Genomic DNA, 15,295 nt, shown 5'->3' with positions numbered 1-15,295 from the left:
GAATAGGGGCACCTGGGTGGATCGATTGGTGAAGCCTCCGACTTCAGCCTACGTCATGATCTCACCATTCCTGAGTTCAGGCCCTACGTCGGGCTCTGTGCCGACAGCTCAGAGTCTCCCTCCCTCTTCCCGCCCCCCCTTCCACTCACGCTCTGTCTCCCTCTCTCTCTCTCTCTCAAAAAAAAAATAAATAAACCTAAGAAAAAAAATGTTTTAGATGATGAGTAAAACCGGGTATTGGGGCAAGGGTGGAAATATGACCAAGAGAGCATAAAATGATTTCAGCCCGGGGCAGTAAGTACCTTATAGAAATAAATGTCACTATAAAGTCTGGAAAACATAAAGTTTGTTTAGTAAATGCATTTTAAGACACCAGAAACCCAGAAAGACTTTTATTAAGATTCATTAAAAGACATCTTTTGGGACTTGGTCATCTCACCTACCTGGAAAATTCATTTGTTCAACATGCTTTTGTCCACAGGGGTAAAGGATAAAGGTCATGGGATGTTGTATATGTATGTGTGGTGGGGCTTTAGATAGTCATATTGAATTGAGGTAAACTACTCTCTATAAACAGCTTGAAGCAAAGAAGAAGACCTATAAAGTTTTATGATTTTTATTTATTTTGGCTCTCTCAGTGTTAAAAATGTATACGATAGAAAATCAATTGCCTGCATCCTGCATTTTTATTCTTATCTTAAGAGAAAGTCAATGGTGTACTCCCTACAGAAAATTTGTTTCATGGCCTCTTAGGCCATTAAACAACTCCCGTTAGCCATTTCTGATTTAAGGTGTATATAGTATGCTGCTTTTATGTTTGTCGTAAGTAGGAATCTTGGGTTTTGTGGGGGAAGTCCTGTGTGAATTTGAAATACCAAGTCATGTATCCACATAGCTGGAGGCCCAGAAGCACCTGTAGATTTCACAGCCCAATTAAGAATTATGCAGATAGTAGGGGCGCCTGGGTGACTCAGTCGGTTAAGCGTCCGACTTTGGCTTGGGTCATGATCTCGCGGTGTGTGAGTTCGAGCCCCGCGTCGAGCTCTGTGCTGAAAGCTCGGAGCCTGGAGCCTGCTTCCGATTCTGTGTCTCCTTCTCTCTCTGCTCCTCCCCCACTCACGCTCTGTCTCTCTCTCTCAAAAATAAATAAACATTAAAAATAATAAAAAAAGAATTATGTAGATAGTAAAATACCCTCTGCCTCTCAAAATGGTTCTGATTTCTTAACTTGTTTTGTGGATTACTATTACACCTTGATTATGGGCTTAACGGGGACAAAATTGAAGAATTGTAATGCGGGAACATATAAATGGCTTTATAAATTTTGGTGCAAGATTTCTCCTTTGAAAACCACTTGGAACTAGACACATTCTATGCTCTCTTGCATTATGCAGTGGATAATGTTTCCAGGCTGATCTTCATTTTCGTAATGTTACAAACAGCCCCAAGGGGCTACAAGAAAGGCACAAAGTTATCTATATATATTTTTGTGTAGCAGGATATATAATTCTTATAATTCTGCCTTTTTACCTTGTATAATGACTGTTGGGGCCTCACTCATCTTGGATGAATACATCCCTATACTATCAACCGCTCTATGGTCATAAAGAATTCTATGTGTAGTTTCCAGATAATTATTTAAGATATTTATGTTAATATAAGTTATTTCATATAATATTTTGGTACACTGTGTCACTTCTGATTGTATTACATAAAAAGTATTATTACCTCTAGATAAATACATATAATTAAAAGTAACTCATTTACCTTACATTAAATGACCAAGAAAAGTTGTTCTTATCTTGCTTTTAAACTTTCTTCTCGTTTTATGTATATTTCTAAAAATACATAAAATGTAAACTTCTGAATTATACAAAAAGCTTAATAGTATTAATTATACCTTAGTGTAACAGTATTAATAGTATTTACTTACATCTTAGGAGCACAGTAAAAGTGAATTAACCTTTTACAATACAACGGTTAAAAGTATAGAATCCTATAGAATCGTATTTGCTTACTGCTTAGAAAAACCAGCAAAGACATGAGGTTAGAAAAACACAATTCTTTAATGAAAATGCCAGATAAACAGATTCCTGTAGTGTTGTAGTCAGACCCATTACTGTTGAGTATAAGGAAGATTTGACAGTTTTTTAACAGAAAAAAATGTAAGAATAGTTTTGGTTTGACACGCTGTCATGGGGATAATATAAATAGTTTCAAAAGCTTTTACAAGATAGGACAAGCAATCCGATTTGTTTATTTCCAAGGATAATGCTGAATTTATGTATATTTGGAAAGAAAGCCCCCGTCCTGACACTAATTCTCAATGTCTCTGAATTCGTTTACTTCTGGGCTTCCATTGCTACGTCCTGGTCTGAGAGGTCATTATCTAGAGTCACCCCTCCCCATGGCCCTCCCCGTCTCCATTAGACCTCAGATATGCTCTTATCTCTCAGCTTTGATTCCAAGTCCTTTATAATACAACTCTCCTTAAAGCTTCAATCTGAAATACAAGGTCTTTCAAACTATCTGTTTTCTGTTCCTTATATGCCTTAACTCACTAACGAATTCAATTCAAGGGACCCATACTTAGAGCTGGATACTACACTGAAAAAATATTCTTTTAATTGCTATCCTTTTTTTTCTTCTCATAACATGTTGTGTCCCCCCCACCCACCTGATTCATAGGTTGAAGTCCCAACTCCCCACATCTCAGAATGGAAGTGTATTTGAAGATAACGTCCTTAAAGATATAGTTCCGTGAAAATGACGCTCTTAGGAGGAAGCTATAATCTAATATGACTGGTGTCCTATTAAGAAAAAAGAGAGACACCAGGAATGTGTGCACACAGAGAAACAGCCGTGTGAGAAAACAATGAGATGGCAGCTATCTATAAACCAAGGAGAAAGAGAGGCCTTTGAAGAAACCAACCCTACCAACACCTTGATCTTGAACTTCGAGCTTCCAGAACTGTGAGAAAATAAACTTCTGTTGTGGAGGCCACCCAGGCTATGGTATTTTGTTATCTGGCAAACGAATACACATGTGTATTTAGCATGTGTGAAAAGAAATTGGTAACATTATGAAAACACCAATTTGCCCGGAGGTTAAGTTCTTAATACAGAAAACATAAGAGCCAATATAAAAACAGATTTTGAAGAAATCTGCCCTCATGCCCTTTTCTCTACCGTTTTTTTTTTAATTTTTAAAATTTTTGTTTATCTTTGAGAGAGAGAGAGAGACAGACCGAGTCTCAGAGGGGGAGGGGCAGACAGAGGGAGACACAGAATCCAAAGCAGGCTCCGGGCTCCGAGCTGTCAGCACAGAGCCCGACGTGGGGCTCGAACTCAGAAACCGGAAGATCATGACCTGAGCCAAAGTTGGACACTTAACTGACTGAGTCTCCCAAGTGCCTCAACTACCTTTCTAAATAGAGTACAGCTCATTTGCTACCCCTATGAAATGTTCTTTGCTGTTCTAGGTGACTCTAGCTCCCTTCTCTGGACCTCTTGAGCATCTATTTCCTAGACCACTGAAAAGAAATATATTTAATACCAGAACCTTGTTCTTATTCTGAACCCTGCATTTATTTATTTATTTTTCAAGTTTCCATTTAAATTCTAGTTAGCTAAAATATAGTCCTATATTGGCTTCAGGAGTAGAATTCAGTGAATCATCACTTACACACAGCACCCAGCGCTCATCACAACAAGTGCCCTCCTTAATGCCCACCACCCATTTAACCCATCCCCCCCCCCTCCCCTCCAGCAACCCTCAGTTTGTTCTCTATCTTTAAGAGTCTCTCAGGGCTTTTTTCCCTCTCCCTTTTGTTCATCTGTTTTGTTTCTTAAATTCCACATGTGAATATCAGATGATATTTTTCTTTCTCTGACCGACTTATTTCGCTTAGCATAATACACTCTAGCTCCATCCATGTCATTGCGAATGGCACGATTTCATTCTTTTTGATGACTGAGTAATAATCCATTGAGTTTATATACCACATCTTTATCCAGTCATCAATCAGTGGACGTTGGGGCTCTCTCCATAGCTTGGCTATTGTTGATAATGCTGCTATGAACATTGGGGCGCATGTACGTCTGCGAACCTGTATTTTTGTATCCTTTGGGTAAATAGTTAGTAGGGCAATTGCTGGATCATAGGGCAGTTCTATTTTTACCTTTTTGAGGAACCTCTGTACTCGAACCTTATATTTAAAACATATATAAGTGTACTTCTCTGTTGGAAGCTGTGGTATAAAAGAGATAGATTCGTTCAACCCACCACTCATCTTTTCCTTCTTTCCTGCTCAGTGACTCGGTGACATGTGGGACACCACATGAGACATGGGCTTAAGAACCCCTGAATCACATACACTTCCTTATTTTCTTAGTCTATTCTTATGAAACAAACCTCTTCTATTAGAACCAAGGCTGTGCCACACACTTTACAAAACCACTTCTTACATTAGGATAATAGACAAAAACAGGAACTAATCATATGGTTTAGCTGGAGAGGATCTTTCAGTTGCTTGTCAAATGAATATGAACCCCATTAATTTTTCTGAGTTCACCAAGAAATCTTTCACCCGGTCTCAGAACCTAAGAACACAAACCAAATGAGATTCTGTTTAGAGTTGGTACGTTTTGGCTTCATGGCTAAGTCGCACCTGGGTGACCAGTCAAGTTCAGCTCCAGGGTATTTCTTCAGCTCAAGCCACTGCAGAACTTTAGTGGTAAAAATGAATATCTCCTGCAATGATGAATTGCATGAATGATGAATAAAATTGCAATGATGAATAAAAATGAATATTTCCTGCAATACTTTCTCTGAGACGCCTCAAGAGTCCTGTTCCAAATATCAACATTTTGTCCTTAAGACTGTCATTCTTTGTTTTTGTTTTTATTTTTAGAAATCTTTGAGGTCTAAGTAAGTTGGGATCACCCCAAATAGTTCTGTATAAAATAGACAAAAGTAAAATTTTAAAAGGCAGTCATTTTAGGGGCACCTGGGTGGCTCAGTCAGTTAAGCATCCGACTTTGGCTCAGGTCATGATCTCACGGTTTGTGGGTTCGAGTCCCGGATCGGGCTTTGTGCTGACAGCTCAGAGCCTGGAGCCTGCTTCGGATTCTGTGTCTCCCTCTCTCTGTGCCCCTCCCCAACTTGCACTCTGTCTCTGTCTCTCTCAAAAATAAACAAACAGGGGCGCCTGGGTGGCGCAGTCGGTTAAGCGTCCGACTTCAGCCAGGTCACGATCTCGCGGTCCGTGAGTTCGAGCCCCGCGTCAGGCTCTGGGCTGATGGCTCGGAGCCTGGAGCCTGTTTCCGATTCTGTGTCTCCCTCTCTCTCTGCCCCTCCCCCGTTCATGCTCTGTCTCTCTCTGTCCCAAAAATAAAAAAAAAAAAAAAAAAAAAAAAGTTGAGAAAAAAATAAACAAACATTAAAAAAAAATTTTAAAGGAAGTCATTTTATCACTTTTACCTTTGCTGCCAACTTCTCCACAATAATTTTGTTTTGCATGAAATGTTTTGTTTTGGCACATCCTTTATAGATTATATATATATATGTGTGTGTGTGTGTGTGTGTGTGTGTGTGTGTATATATATATATATATAACCTATATGTATGCATGTAATCTATCTATATATAATTTATATAATGTATATAATCTCTCTATATAATCTCTCTCTATATACACACTATGTGTATGTACATAATATATGCATGTGTAATTTGTATCTAATTATGGAGATACATAATTATACATATATAATTATTATATAATATATAATTATTACGGATATAAATGTCTTTTTGTTTCTTTTAGTATATTGACAAGTTTAGTTGTCATGAAGATTTAGTATAATTATGCTTAATTTTCACTGAAATGACTTTTGAGTCCTTAGTGAATAAAATATTTGAACATTCACTTCAATTTTTAAAAATTTTATGTCAAGACTTCCACAAAATTCTCACAAGAATATTCCAAAATTGTGGTATAAATAAAAAGTAATTATCACTCAATCTCCTTTGCTTTCAGAAAAATGAGCCAGAGTGATGAGACCGTGAGCCATTTCTCTCACTGGGGTGCAAACGTGTGTAGGATGTGGGCTTCGTACATCATCACAGAGGGGAGTCAGGTCTCCCAAAGCATCCCTGAGTGAGGGGGTCCCCCAAAGCTCCCAAACTGTTGTGTATACGGTTCTCCCTCCTCCCTCTACCTTTTCTTACCAGGCACCATATTTGGCTTGTCTATGACAACTAATTTTAGCATGTTTCCCAATACATCCTAAGCCATAGATGAGGGACCCACCTGACTTTACAAAGTAATGGGCCTCTTTTTGCATAGATGTCACCCGTCTGTCTAGGAGAAAAACAATTGTTTTCTCTTTGCACCAGAGGCCACAGATCTGGAGACCTACAAATCGTACTCAGTCCTCCAATAAATTTCTTTTTGCTCTGATAATCCTTTAAATGCAATTCATTATTGCTAACATTTAAAAAATCAGAAGATTCCACATGAAAATCTGCATTTCCATGTTCTGTTTTGTAATGAAAGGGGCAGGCAATATAGGAACAATGATTTACTGGCTGGATTAGACAGAACAGATGGCCTCTTCCCCATGCTTCAACCAGTGCAAATCTCTCATTTGGGGCGTTTTCCACTGCTCAGTAGGTGCTTGAGTTTGTGACCTCTGTTTTACTTTAAACATGAATACTTTCCCCTTAATATCAAGTCTTAAGTTACATACTTATTTAGCTTAAACAAGTGCCTCCGTGCAAACAGTATTTCTTTATTAGCACCTGTGTGTTAACTCAGTTTGTTTGAACATTACTTAATATTCAATATAGTCATAAATGCTTGGATACTAGAACCTTTGGGATACTTGAGGTTGTGTTGAGAATAAATGCCATTAAATTTATACTGACTGTATGTCTTCTTATACCGACTTGTAAAAATCCTTAGTTTTATTCGGTATGATCACTGGGTCTGCAGAATGGATGTGTCAATCTCACTGATGATAAGTTTTGCATTGGGACAGTCCATGCAATGTATATTCTGCTGTTTTGCTGGTTACAGAGATTGTGAAGATGCAGTTAGGTACACAGGATAAAATCACCTGCCTCTCTAACAGCTCTGAGCATGAGACGTTAGTGAGATGAGATCTTGCATGAAGAAGGAGAAGCTGTGCAGGGCACTGTGTAGATAGCCCGCTGAATGCATAAGAAGGCATCTCTACTAGTTTACTGGAAACATCAAACCCAGGCCAAATGGAGCATCTGACGTCCATTAAACAAGAGTTAAGCAGTTGGACGTGAGTCCTGCTTCTGCTATCTGCTGAACACATGATCGGAAGCAATTTGTTTAGCTTGGTTGAAAGTTATTGTTGAGACTCAGAGGAGGTACTTTGCAATTCGGTGCCCAGCACACAGTAGGGGTCCATGCACCCCGTCATCATTCTCACACTGTGTGAGGCACCTTCAGCTCAGCCTGCCCATTAATAGTTGATGTGGGTGAGCCTCCAACTGCATTTTATTAACAACTATTTATTGAGTGCCTACTATGCGCCAGGAATCGATCCTGGTACTGGGGTAGACAAAAAGCAAGCAAAAACTGAGAGAAGAAAAATCCCTGCATATAATGACCTATGTTCTGGGGCGGGGGGCGGGGGGCGGGGAGGGGATTTAGGCTGCATTTTGAAATATCATCTGGTCATATCCATGCAGAGGATGAACCCATGACATCTTTGGTTCCCACCTCACCTCGTGAGCCCAGTTTTGAAATCAGATTGCCCTGAATGAATTTATATTAAGATTCCATCTTTCCCATTAGGATGGAGGAGAAAAAACTGAGTTTCTTTCCAGTTTCTTTCAAGAGAAACAGAAGGAATGAAGTGTCATTAGAAAGAATGTACATTGTCCCCAGACTAATTCCTAAGAAAGGCACAACCAAAAGAATCTTATCCCAAGAAATAATTTTGGCGACTTATTCGTCACGATTTACGTGACAAAGGTACAAGTTTTCCTGGGGGATGAAGTAACCATTCATAGCAGCATCCACTTAGTACTACAGGAAAGCAAAATACAACATTGCAACACATCCCATAAATTCAAACAGCCCACCCCTAAGCTGCCTCCCACAACTCACAATGTTTAATGTCTTTTTCTTACTGTAATAATAATATGACTTCTTTATAAATCTTCATTCTTTCATCGATTGATACATCTTCCACCTGTTGTCAAGTTAGTAACTTATTCTTTTTCTTGTACCTGTGCAACATATTGAGCATTTAATATATTGAAGGCATTGCTATGACTCACAAATGCTAACATTAATATTTAACATCAGATAGTTAGCGGAAGAAATGCTAAGCACAGCATGATTACATGTATATATATATATATATATATAGCCATCAAATATATATGTATATACATATATATCCATCAAATTTAAATCATGATCAAAATTATATATATATATATATATAGCCATCAAATATATATGTATATACATATATATCCATCAAATTTAAATCATGATCAAAATTATATATATATATATATATATATATATATGTATATATGTATGGGGAAGAGGAGCTAGTCTCTTTGCATGATGAAAAATAATGCATATCAAAACAAATGCTTCTGTTTGCAAAGAATATTCAGGAACATAATTGTGTAGACCCTAGAAAAAAATAAACCAAACTGCCAGTAAGTATGATAGAAAGAAGAAAGGAAGAAATGAATTTGAAGAATATTACATCTAAAATTAAACTGCTAAGGGGCGCCTGAGTGGCTCAGTTGGTCAAGTATCCCCCTTTGGCTCAGGTCATGATCTCACAGTTTGTGGGTTCGAGCCCCTCATCGGGCTCTGTGCTGACAGTTCGGAGCCTGGAGCCTGCTTCAGATTCTGTGTCTCCCTCTCTCTCTGCCCCTCTCCCCCCTCTCAAAAATAAACATTAAAAATTTTTTTAATTAAACGGCTAAAACATCTTTAGTATTCTTTGTCGTAATGTTAAGAGAATTTGCTTCCTGCAGTCTAATACCTAATAGAACTTATAAGAAATTTGATAGGTAAGAATGATTTTAAAAACTATGAAATTTAGGAATGATAGCAGTATGGTGACAGTGTAGACTAGTACAATCCTTCTGAAAAGGATTTTGGTACTCTGTATAAAAAACTCAAGACTCATTTTATTAGATGAGCCAGAAAGTTTGCTTCTTAGCATAAGGCTATCATTCAAAAGGAGGCAAAAACTGATGTATAAAGATGGTCATTTTAGCATTAGCAAGATATTCAATATCAGCATTATCTGTGCAGGCTGAAATTTGCAAACAAGGCAGGTATCCATCCCCAAAACAGCAGATGGATAAAATGTGGGGGGTGCATGCCACGGAATATTATGTAACCGTTAGAAACAACACAGGAGAAATACACCTGGCAATCATAATTGGCTCTCAGAAATATAGGGCTTCATGAAAAAGTTAGAAATAGATTGAGATGTAAATAAAAGGGCACTTATATAAATTAAAGGTCACGATAATATAAGAATAGATGTAATACATGGCAATAGAAAGCCTATTCTACAAGAATGCATAAAACAGGGCGCCTGGGTGGCTCAGTCCGCTGGCCCCTACTTCGAGTTCAAGCCCCGCGTCCGGCTTTGTCTGACAGCTCAGAGCCTGGAGCCTGGTTCAGATTCTCTCTGTGTGTGTCTCTCTCTGCCCCTCCCCCACTTGCACTCTCTATCTGCCTCTCAAAAATGAATAAACGTTACAAAAAATAAAACAATGCGTAAAACAAACAAAAACAACTTTTTACACAGATCAAGAATAAATGCCAGTGGGTTGGGGAAAGTCCTGGAAGTGGGAGGTGGGGGAATGAAATAACCAACCAGAAAACACAGCCAGGCATTGCCTGAACAATATAATGCACTAGAACTGGGGATTATGTTAACTCAAGTCTCTACTCTGAGCAGAACACGTAGTTTTCTGAATGACTTGGGAAAAAGGCATAATACCAAATGGTTTACACAGTGAGATCAGCTATATGAAATGGCCAGTATCGAAAAAGGGCTCTGAACCGTGAACAGTGGTTGACAAAAAAATCGCAATTAATCTTTATTTGCCTTCCATATTGACAAATACTCCTACCTACCAGCTCCAAAGAGCTCATTCACAGTGCTTATGATTTCAGCATCAGTTAAGATGGCTGTTTCCGTGGTAGCATAGTCATTGTGGCATGCGTTAACCAGGGCATCGGCAATGGCTTGGATGTCGTCCTGAGGGGTCAAACCTTAGCATGATTATTTATCTCCAACTACATTCCACATCACCCATGAAGGGTGAGAGCACCACAGAACTTGAATGAACCTAATTAGATTAGGAATATAAGGAATATAAGTACATCATTTTAAACCTGCAACCAATTTTGCTGGTCAATGGTAGCGCTCAATCTTGAGAGTATAAAATAGAAAAGTTACCAAACTCCATTTTCTCCTGGAAGCGTATTTCAGTCATTACAAAAAACAAAACAGGAGCGCCTGGGTGGCTCAGTGAGTTAAGCATCCAACTTCAACTTCGGCTCAGGTCATGATCTCGCGATGTGTGAGTTCGACCCCGCGTCGAGCTCTGTGCTGACAGCTCAGAGCCTGGAGCCTGCTTCGGATTCTGTGTCTCCCTCTCTCTCTGCTCCTCCCCCTCTCGTGCTCTGTCTCTCTCTCTCTCTCTCTCTCTCTCAAAAATAAATAAAAACATTTTAAAAGTGTTTTAAAAAGTACTACGTTTGGAAGCACACTTATAAAAATTAGAGGTTAACTTACTTCAGAGAAATTGCTAGACAATGAATTATGATAAGAGATTTTCAAATCTATTTATTGTAAGGAGTTAACTGTTATCACCATACAGAAAGACATGGGGCTGAAGCCTATTAGGGAATAAGAGAAAAATGTATGAACTTAAGAAATTCATTTACTTACTGTACCTGATCTAGAATTCCAGCTGGTACCTTGAAACAGATTGTTTTCTGGTTATTTCTTGTTTCTGTCTCTTCTTTTAACTGGAGGGGACTTTATTCTTCACACTTCTTCATTTACTCAATTATCTGCCTTTTTATGTTTTTTTTTCCCCTGATGCCCTCATCTTAGCAAATCGGACCCTGAGAACTAGGATTCTTTCTAATACATAACGTATTTTAAGAGATGTCTTACTCTTGTGTGGACCATCAGATTGGGCCAACAAAGATTTCACTGGCTCATAAGAAAGATCCACTTCTGCCTGTATTACAATCTCAAAATTTGTTTGCATATAGTCAGGGAACTCAAGTAGGGTTTAGGAGTAAATTGGAAGCTTCCTGATGAATAATCTTTGTGACTATTTAAATCACCTTCTGAAATAGTATGCTGATAACTTTATATCTGAGACCTCATAGTTTCAGATGTAAAATGGGAGAAACTAAATCATTCGTTCATTTCTCCAAGGAATTCATCTCCATTGTTGGTCATCATTTATCAGCCAATTATAGATTCACAATTCAAGTCTCTGCCTTATACACCCAACTGGGAAAATTTTCTGAGTTCTCAAAGAATTCAGAGCTCTTCTTAGGGTCCCTACATGAGAACCAAGTAATACTCCCCTATGATCTCACTGACCAAACCTCAAATTTACTCCTAGTTTGGGTAAGGTTCACTTTAGAAAAATTATAGTGGAAGAACCAAGGAAGAATGCATACAACTTTCTGGGTACTCAGTGTATCTCACCATTATCATTTACTTTTCACCAAAACCCTCATCCTGGCATGAATTTAAATCCTTACATTATCACATGTAATAAGATGATCATGTGGTACAATAGACTGATTCAGGGCCTGATAAACCTCCTGAGGTGCATTTATAATTCATAGTGGAAGGTAATGGAAACGTACGAAATCAGCAGGATTAACTTCACTGCAGATCTTGAGTAAGTGATCATTTTATCTATTCTGAGAAACTCCTCATCACATCACTGCTGTCACATCTCCTGCCAAAGCAAAGGGCACGGAGAACATTGGCCCCCACACGTGTGATAACACTTCTGGGGGCAAAGCTGCCATTCTTGGAAGTCAACTCTTCAAAGACTTTTACCAGCTCAGAAACTTCTTGATGACCTGATCCTCGGGTAAGCAAAGACAGTGGAGGACTTTTTTTTTTTCTGTTTTAGTAAAAGTTCAGAAAGCATTAGGGGCAACTTTCTAATAAAGCCTCCAAATCTCTCCATAATTGAAAATGAAAGACTCTGTCTTTCTGCCAGCAAAGAACATGCATGCATGATGGGTTGGTCTGCAAAACACGGTCCATCCTTGAGGTAGTGCTTGCCTCACCATTTTCATCCCATTCACTACCAGGACAGGCACCAGGCCAAGTTTGATGAGAAAGACATCTCCATATTTCTTTCTCATTTCCATGAATGTAAAGTAAGGATAGTTTCCATGCTGCAGAAGATTCCCTATGATGGGAAAGGACCATGATCCAGGAGGAGACACCTGCTTTCTCCCCTTGCTCCCTGGCGCTCTTACAAAAACAAAACCATTGCCAAAGTTATGGTACAAGTAGCCACCTCCCCAGGAGTGATCGCCATGTCACTTGGATATCATTTTCAGAAAGAAAGCACTAAAGAGTTAAGAGCATAAACCTTAGTTTTTCTATCCTAAGCAGAGACTAAGTAGTCTTTCTTTCTTGAAACATTTAAAGGAAGAGTACAGACTCTTTGCAGTTCATTGAAAGACATTCTTAACTGATGCACTAAGAGAGCAAAATCAAATTCTTGTAAAATGTGCTTCGTCTTTGTCCCTCTTCTCACCACCAGCCTGAACCTTTCCATGTCAGTCACTGACACGATAGAAGAAGGGGACGATTCAATGTACAAGGCAGTGCGGTCATTGGGAACGGGATGGAGACTACAGAAGCTGACTCATTGACTGGGGGACCTTTGTCTTGTCACTTAACCTAAGGGTGTCTCAGTTTTCTCATCTAAGTATCCTGCGGAATTAGTCATACTTTCTTTGAACAACCATTTACTGAACCTCTCCCACTCCAGGTCAGGCACTAAAAATATAAAACCAAATTTCATTAGATCAACAAAAATAAAATGATGAAGTGGAAAGTGATATCGAGAATTTCATAAAGAGCGATCTGTCATCATTTGAGAACCAAATTAAATTATTATTAAAACGTACTTGGTGAATTATAAGCCATGTAGTGAATATCTAATTGGTTGTTAGATAGCCCATCCTTGGACTTCCCAGCCTACTTGTAAAGGTGCTTTTCTGAAGCTATCTTTCTGCTCCGTGACCTGCCACGTAGACAAGGGTGATTGATCCAAGGATGGGCCACCGACCCAAGATGAACTTTCCTTAGGAATTTAGAACTGAGACTGTGAATGATCACCCTCTCTTTGGGCAGCTAGATCTATAAACTTCAAGTCCAAAGATAAGATTTGGGGACCTTTCACCCACTGGGAGGCTTTGAGAAACTGGTGAAAGCAGGTCTGAAAAATTAAAAACACAATTGTCCTCATGACCTTGCACCCACTGCCTGCCTCTAGTACCTTCATAAGATCTTGTCCTTGGGTCCAATTCTTTCCTGCTTAAACAGCTAGGATTGATTTCTGTTATTTGCCACCAAGAGAGTCCTAACAAAAGAAAAGTTTCATACACATGCAGAATATTGTTTTAATGTTTATTTATTTTTGAGAGAGAGACAGAGAGAGGCGCAGAGTGTGAGGAGGGGAAGGGCAGAAGAGAGGGAAACACAGAAGCTGAAGCAGGCTCCAGGCTCTGAGCTGTCAGCACAGCACCGGAAGCGGGGCTCGAACCCACAAACCACCAAATCATGACCTGAGCCGAAGTTGGGTGCTTAACCGACTGAGCCACTCAGGCGTCCCAACATGCAGAATATTTTTAATGGCTAATTAGCTATTGCATTTTATGGTAATTAGAGAATACAAACCCCCTTTCCCTGGAAAGAAAGCAGTGAAACTGTTCACGCTTCTCAAATTACTGAGACAAATAACACCGATGGGCAGTATACTCACTGACCAGTGTTAATATCCATTTCTCTTTGATTTTTGAATAAGCCAGCACTTGATTTCTTCTTTTTAAAAAAAAAAAAATTTTTTAACATTTATCCACTTTTTGAGAGTGAGAGAGACAGAGCGTGAGTGGGGGGAGGGGCAGAGAGAGAGGGAGCCAAAGAATCTGAAGCAGGCTCCAGGCTCTGAGCTGTCAGCACAGAGTCCAACACGGGGCTCAAACTCACGGATTGTGAGATCATGACCTGAGCTGAAGACAGACGCTCAACCGATTGAGCAACCCAGGAGCGCTTCAACTTATTTTTTTTTAATTTTTTTAATAAGTTTTATGTATTTATTTTGAGAGAGAGAGAGAGAGCATGAGCAGGGCAGGGGCAGAGAAAGGGAGAGACAGACTCTCAAGCAGGCTCCATGCTGTCAGTGTGGAGCCCAGCGTGGGGCTCGAACTCACAAACTGTGAGATCGTGACCTGAGCTGAAATCAAGAATCCTATGCTTAACTGACTGAGCCATCCAGGAGTCACAAGATCAGCTTCTTTTTTAATGGGGGTGGAGGTGAGGTAACAAGAACCCAAATACGCGTTTAAACTGAGAAGAGAAAACCGAGTCCCTAATCAATGCAACAGCTACAATTTGCAAAACTCCCCTTTTGTCTCCATTCAGAAAGAATGCAGTGAGATCTTCATTGTGTTTCTGCTTTGCAACGGGCTGACTTTGCAAAACCTCTCCTGTTTCTAAAGCCATTTATTGTCCTTTTCCCTGTGACAGGTCCGGAACTAAGTACTAAATGCGCACTGTCTTTTCCAATTCGTACCTCTGGGAGGTAATGTATCATCCTGCTACATAGAGGCTTGGAGAGGTAGAGTCACTTTTCCCATTTATTCCCCATTTTTTTTTTTTTAGTTTAACAGTGAATCACTGATTACCTCTAGCACTTGGTTTTTTTACGAATGCAATTTCTTACCTTGACAATTTTCAGCAGCATTTCCAAAGCAGACTCCTAAATGGTGAGAAGTGGGTGTGCCTGGAAGAACGTTGGACCCTCAGAAAGATGACTGTTTCTTCACTCTTTCTTCCCTTATGGATCTGTGAATCTCATGTTAAATTATGATCTCTCTTGCCCTCAGTTTTCTCATCTGTAAAATGGTCCCTTTGGACTGGAAGGCTTCCAAGGCCAGCTCCAACCTTCAGCAATCAAAGCTAGAAGGGAAGAGGGAGCAGA

General features: G+C 39.4%; 1 pseudogene; it reads right to left on the bottom strand.

The window, feature by feature from the left end:
- The window catches only part of CYP1D1P (cytochrome P450 family 1 subfamily D member 1, pseudogene), a 42,760-nt pseudogene extending 30,138 nt beyond the window's left edge, over positions 1–12,622 (bottom strand).
- Positions 12,623–15,295: the final 2,673 nt, after the last annotated feature.

Source organism: Panthera pardus, unplaced genomic scaffold (genome assembly GCF_024362965.1).
Source record: "Panthera pardus isolate Hobbes unplaced genomic scaffold, ASM2436296v1 HiC_scaffold_20, whole genome shotgun sequence".
Lineage (NCBI taxonomy): Eukaryota > Metazoa > Chordata > Mammalia > Carnivora > Felidae > Panthera > Panthera pardus.
Note: the sequence above shows the minus strand (reverse complement) of the source record. Positions and strands in the feature narration are given on the sequence as shown.